Below are 6,605 nucleotides of genomic sequence, written 5' to 3' on the forward strand. Positions count from 1 at the left end.
TGTGCGTGTGTGTGTGTGTGTGTGTGTGCGCGCGCGCGCGCGCGCGCGCGCCGGGGCGGGGCCTGGGCCTGGGCGGGGGTGGGGTATCGGAAAGAAATCGGGCTTGGCTCAGGGGCTCCACCTAGTGGACAGTCGCCTTCCCTCCGATGTGCCTCATCCCGGGAGTTCTGGGCCAAAGCGCTCTGCAGAGTGCAAACAGCAGGCACTGCGTCCTATAGAAATGATTTCAGTAGACTCTTTGCGCTGCAGGAATTGTATACAGTAGGCATCGAGTGCTGTAGAAAGTGCAGCCCCTGTGGCCCACAGGGAGGGTATACAGCAGGCGCTCTGCCCTGCATGGGAGCCTAGTGCCTGGGCGCCAGATGGGGATGCGGCGTCCCGCCTTCGCCTCCGTCCTCGGCAGATTCCCAGAGGAGGCGAGAGCTGGGCCTGGGGGCTGTGCGGTCCCTTACCCTGAGCGCTGGCCTGGACTGTCCCTGAGGCAGGCCCAGGGAACCAGGCCAAGTGGACCCTGGTCCCTGGGCTCCTTGCCTCTGACGCCTTGTGACCTTGTGACTTAGGACGTGGCCGTGAGCAGCTCTCGTGCCCTCCTGATGCCCCCCCCCAGCTCCTGTGGCCTCCTGTGTTCCCTCGGGCCTGGCCACGTGGTTGGGGACACTTCGGCCTCCTGCGGAGACGGGATGGGGGATTCCTGCCACCCGTGCCCATGAACCCTGGGTCTCTGGAGCGCCCAGAGACGGATCCTCCCCTCACTTAAGGGGCCGGGACACTGAGGTGCAGAGGGGCCGAGCTGCACACAGCAGCCCCCTCATCTGAATGGGTGAGGGGGCAGCGGGAGGGGGCATCCCCAAGGACCTGGAGGTCGGGGGGAGGCGGCGTTCCCAGCACAGGGCGCAGCGTGTGCAAAGGCCAGGTGGCTGGAGGCCCCGGGTGAGGACCTCCGGGGAGGCTGGTGCAGCTGGAGGGGCGGGGGGGGGGGGGGGGGGGGGGGGGGGGGGGGGGGGGGGGGGGGGGGGGGGGGGGGGCTTCGAGGTCAGAGAGGGCGGGAGCGTGGGGAGGTTACTCACAGACGGCCTGTCATCTAAGGTTTTCGCCTCAGATCAAGAAGGTTACACACGACACGGTGCCATTTACAGAAGAGAGTGCCCAGCGCGGGCTCTGTGGGGGGCAGAAAGGAAGAAACCCCGGGTCCCGCGATGGTCTCGGGCGGGTCATGGGTGAGCGCGCCCCGGCTGGAATTCCTGGCCTCACCTTCTAGTTCTGATTTCTTTAGGACATTTTTATTTGGGGGGCACCTGCTGGCTCAGTCAGTTGAGCGTCCGACTTCAGCTCAGGTCATGATCTCAGGGTTCGTGAGTTGGGCTTGCTGTGGTCAACGCAGAGCCCCCTTCGGACCCTCTGTCCCCCTTGGCCTCACCCCTGCTTGCACTCTCTCTCTCAAAAATAAATAAACATTTGAACATCTTTTTAAAAAGAAACGCTTGGGGCGCCTGGGTGGCTCACTCTGTTGAGCGTCCGGCTTTGGCTCAGGCCATGATCTCGCGGTTCGTGGGTTCGAGCCCCGCGTCGGGCTCTGTGCTGACAGCTAGCTCGGAGCCTGGAGCCTCCTTCAGATTCTGTCTCCCTCTCTCTCTGCCCCTCCCCTGCTCACACTGTCTCTCTCTGTCTCTCAAAAATAAAAAACATTAGGGGCGCCTGGGTGGCTCAGTCGGTTAAGCCTCTGACTTCGGCTCAGGTCAGATCTCACGTTCATGGGTTCGAGCCCCGCGTCAGGCTCTGTGCTGACGGCTAGCTCAGAGCCTGGAGCCTGCTTCCGGTTCTGTGTCTCCTTCTCTCCCTGACCCTCCCCCTCTCATGCTCTGTCTCTCCTGTATCAAAAATTAATAAAACATTTAAAAATTTTTTTTAATAAATAAAAATAAAAAACATTAAAAAAAAAAGAAAAACAACGACAACAAAAAAACCAACAAACCTTTAAAAAAAAAAAAGAAACGCTTTATTTTGGGGTAATTTTACATTTACAGAAAGTTGCAATTTCTGTCTACCCTTCCTCATCAGTGGTATAATCCACACCCCAGATGTCTCCGTCCTGATTCTCAGAACCTGCAGACATGTCACCTCCTGTGGCAGAGGGGACCTTTGTCAAGGCCCCCAAGGCAGGCGTGGCCCGGGGGGCCCAGCGTCCTCACGAGACGGGGCAGAGTAACCAGGGACCCCGTGCTGCGGGCCGTGAGGATGGAGGAGGGGCCGCGGGCCAAGGACGCAGCGCCTCTGGCAGCGGCAAAGGAGGGACACGGGGCTCCCTGGGGCGTCAGGACTTCTGACTCCACAACAGGGAGTTGATAAATGTGTGATTGTTTTAAAGACACTCAATTTGTGTCACTTGTTACAGAAGCCCTAGGAGACGAATACATTTGCCACAACTCAGATGTGGGCGGGTGACCGTCATTAATCAACAATCTCAGAAATTGCTGTGACTACTGACCAGAGCCCTGGGTTTATCTGGAGTTCACCATGTGCTGCTGGGTTTTTTTTCTTTTTTTAAACTGATTTCCTTTTTTGGTCCCAGGATCTCCTCCAGGATCCCACAGACAATGGGCTCCTTTTCTCGAACCCAAGCAGATAAAATACAGACCGCGCCTCTGGAAACCCGGCCGGCTCTGATGCTCACACAGCACCTCGCTCACGCCGGAGTCAATCGATGTCCCCAAACAGAGGTCGAGGCAGCACCCAGCTGGAGAGAGGACCGCAGGGAGGGTGCCCGCTGCAGGCAGGGTCCGGCCAGCCTGCAGAGGGTCAGCACGCAGGCGGCACACAGCAGGGTCAGACCCAGACCTGTGTCCTCTGTGACATGTCCAGTCAGGTTGTGACGGACCACAGAGGGAATCACAGGGTGGAGGTGGCCCCGTGGACAAGGGTGGCCCTTGCCTCACTCCTAGCAGATGAGAAGGAGCCGCTGGGTGATGACGCGGTGCGGGGAGGGGCCTCATGAGCACAAAGCATGGCGTATGCAAAGGCCCTGAGGTTGGGTGCACTTGCTGTGGGGTCTTGGACCAACAGGGAGGTCAGAGTGGCTAGACTGGGATGCGTGGGCAGGTGGGAGGACTTTTGTTTGAATGCCACTTGGTCCGGGAGGGCTTCTTGCTGATAGGAAGAGACTGAATTTCCTGTCTCTGGGCCCCAGAACATTCCCTGAAACCAGCTCCCAGCCCCGCTCCCTGGTTCTGTGGGCCTCCAAGAGCCTGAACACTCTGCGTCCCCTGACCTAGCCGGAGCTGTCCCTGATACTCCCGACCCTGGGTCCTGGCTGGTCCTGTCTTCAGCCCCCTCTCCGCCTCTGGATCCCTCGCCCTGACCCTGTCTGCATCGCCCTCCAGCTGTGGACGCAGGTCCTTAGTGTCACGGGCCCAAGGGCAGAGGTTGGAGTGGCGAGCCCAGCACGGCCCTGCCCCGCCCCGGGTGGGCTCTGGGTCTCCGCGCCCGCCCCCCACATGCACTTCTCACCCTACCTTTTCACTCCCTCACCCCGGGAGCCGCGGCGTGGAGCACCTGCCAAGGGCATCCCAGGCTGGATGGACAGGACTCTTTGTGCCCAGCAGGGAGGCCCCGGTCAAGAAGGGGCCTGCGGCTCCTCGTCTTCCTCGCAAGTAGACAGTGCTGAGGAATGCCGTACCCAGTCCCTCAGGGGCCCACAGCGGTTCCAGGCCCTGCCCTGCCCCTTCCTCCCCAGCCCCTCCCTCCTGCTCTCCAGATCAGCCCACTGCACCAACCCTTGCTTCAGGCTCCGTTTTTGGCTGAGCCCAGGCTGAGATGGTGGGAGATGGAGAAACAAGCCCCTCCCTTCTGTGCCCTGCTGGTCTGGACAAGGTCATCCCGAGGGAGTAAAGAAAGGGTACGGCGGCCTCAGAACCAGGCTGCGGGCAGCGAGAGAAGGACGTGGGGCCCCAGAGGATGGCAGAAAGGACTGGGGACCCAGGTGGGAGAAGAGCCTGCCAATAGGGGCCTGGAGGACAGAGAGGATGGTGCTTCTAGAAGGAGCCGGTGACGCGCACGAGGCCGGGAGAGGCAAGGACGCGGTCTGGTCCTGGGGTGTTTCGCCCCCCCACTGCCTGGGCCCTCGCGGGCGGCCTGCTGTCCCTCCCCGGGGCCCGTCCCCGGGGGACTGCGAGGCGGGGCGCGTGCTGCAGGCCAGGAGGCCAGAAAGGGACACGGAGCCTCCTGCCCTCCGCCCTGCCCCCTGCACCTTCCAGAGCTGACTGTGCCACCGCTAACCCTGTGCGCGGTCCCTTGAGACTCTGGCGGGCGAGGGCCGCTGTCTCAGCAGCACCCCCCCCCCCCCGGCCCCCGCAGGTATTCTGAGCGAAGCTTCTGGGCATTTCTCCCAGGAAATGTGCTGAGTCCGGGGAGTTAGGTCAGCGGGGGAACGGGCGGGGGGAGACGAGCCTGTGGGCCAGAGCCAGGGACCCGCGGTGGGGGGCCAGGCGCCCCCGAGACGCCGCAGTCCTCTGCTTGCTGGGCAAACTGCCTCGGTTTGCTCATCTGTAAAATCGGGGGTCCTAGGAGGCCCCCAAGCTCTCCTTTCCCTGTGGGAGGCGGAGAATCAAACATCACGTCATGTACATTTGCCACTTTCTGGTGGCAGTGGCATCGAGCACACGCACCGTCGTGCGGGCGCACTCGCCATCGCCTCCGGAACTTTCCATCTCCCCAGACTGAGACTCTGTCCCCATGAAGCCTGACTTCCCGCCCCAGCCCTGGCCCTCACCGTCCACTCTCTGTCTCTGCGGACGGGACTCCTCTGGGGACCCCTGTGGGTGGGGTCACGCAGGCCGAGTCCTTCTGTGTCCGGCTTCTGTCACTGCACGGTGTCCTCCGGGTCTGTCCACGCGTGGCAGGTGGCAGGACGTCCTGACTCTCTAAGGTCAACCAGGTTCAGGCGTGGACCTCACCATGGCGCTGAGGGTGTGTCTGCCTGGTGGCTGCTGTGAATTACGCTGTTTGGATGTTTATGTGTTTTGTTTTATGTCCTGTTTTCTTCTGTTTCCGAGGGGCAGGGTCGTGCTGAGAGGCCGGCTGAGCACGGCCGTGGACGCTCAGCCGGGGGAACACGGCAGGCGGCCGGCAGAGGGCACAGCGGGCGTGTGTGCGGCTCCCAGGGCCTCTGGGGCAGAAGCAGGGGGTGCGGGTGCAGCGGGGGCTCCGGACTCCAGGATTCTGGTCCCGGTTTTCCCATCTATAATATGGGGCTAAGACCAGCATCTGCCCAGGGACAGGTTGACATGCATTTGTCTCCGAAAGGCCCCCCACCCCCAAGGTGGCACCGCCTGAGCGACCTCCTGGCAGCCATTCTAGGAGGACCAGGCATCTGACTTGGGCATGTAGGTGCTTAAGGAGCACCTGAGTGAACCCGCAGGTGGAGGTGTGCGACGACGCAGCCAGCAGGTCCCAGGGACAGTGATGCCACCACCTTCTGTCACGCGACACTCGGTTGGTTCCCATCAGCAGGAAACTTAGGCTCCCTGGAGGCAGCGGCCTGGCCCCCCAGGGGTGGCCTGGAATGCTCGGCCCGCCAAGGCCAATCCCCCCACAAACACCCCTAGTCCTGCTCTGTCCCATGCACGGGGCCCCCTGAGAGTCCCTCCTGCCCCGGTCGCCCCCGTTTGACACACCAGGTGGACATGTGACAACTCAGAAGGGGTTTCCTATCCCTGGCGTCATGACCGGGCCACATTCCGAGATCCGGTCTCTGGAAAATTCCAAGGCCTGATTCCAGCCACAGGGAGCCCCGCTAACCCCTCCCCAGTCCGTGTGTTATGTAACGTTTGGGGATTAATGCTGCGGCACCCAGAGGCAGCTGCTGGGACTCAAATCCAGGACCGTCCCTCCCCGGCTGTGTGAGCGACCACCTCCCAGGCCTCAGTGTGCTCACTGGTGAAATGGGGACAAGGCCAGTTCCTGTGTTCCAGGGCTTACGTAAGATGACTTGAGAGAACACAAGGAGTCTGAGGTGTGGCTCAGGGACGTCCCCGATGGGTCCCAGGAGGGTCCGAGGCTGCCCACCAGCCCTATCACCTGACTCTCTCCTTGGCCGCCCATGCCGGGACTCACAAACCCTTGTCTGCCCTTGGGTCCCCCGATTCTGTTCCTCCTCGCTGCCTAGTGCCCTGGCACCCCCAGCCCCCCGCGGGGCCCCGCCTGAGTCCCTGCCCCAGAGATCCTGGCTTGCTTTCTCCTCCTCCGAATCCCGCCTCGGCTCCCCAGGGCCACGAGAGCCCCGTCAGGCCTCTCCCTGGAAAGGCCTCTGAGAAAAGGAGCCGATCTCTCTGACCTCAGTTTCCTGCTCAGGGCAATGGGCACGTTAACACTCCGCAGTCTGGCGAGAGGCGCCGGACTGGCACAGCACACCGGCGGAGCGCAGCGCATTGGCGCAGGGTTGTCGCGCCGGCGCGAGCCCCGCTCTTACCGCTGAAACTCCCGCCAGCCCGGTGTCCCCGCGGCGCCCCCGCGCCCCCCTCACCGCACACCTGCCCCCTCCGGAGCCTGGCCCCGCCCCGAGCGTCGGGCCCCGCCCCGCCCCCTCAGCCAATAAGATGCGCCCCAGCGGC

The sequence above is a fragment of the Suricata suricatta genome, chromosome 12, assembly GCF_006229205.1.
Source record: "Suricata suricatta isolate VVHF042 chromosome 12, meerkat_22Aug2017_6uvM2_HiC, whole genome shotgun sequence".
Taxonomy (NCBI): domain Eukaryota; kingdom Metazoa; phylum Chordata; class Mammalia; order Carnivora; family Herpestidae; genus Suricata; species Suricata suricatta.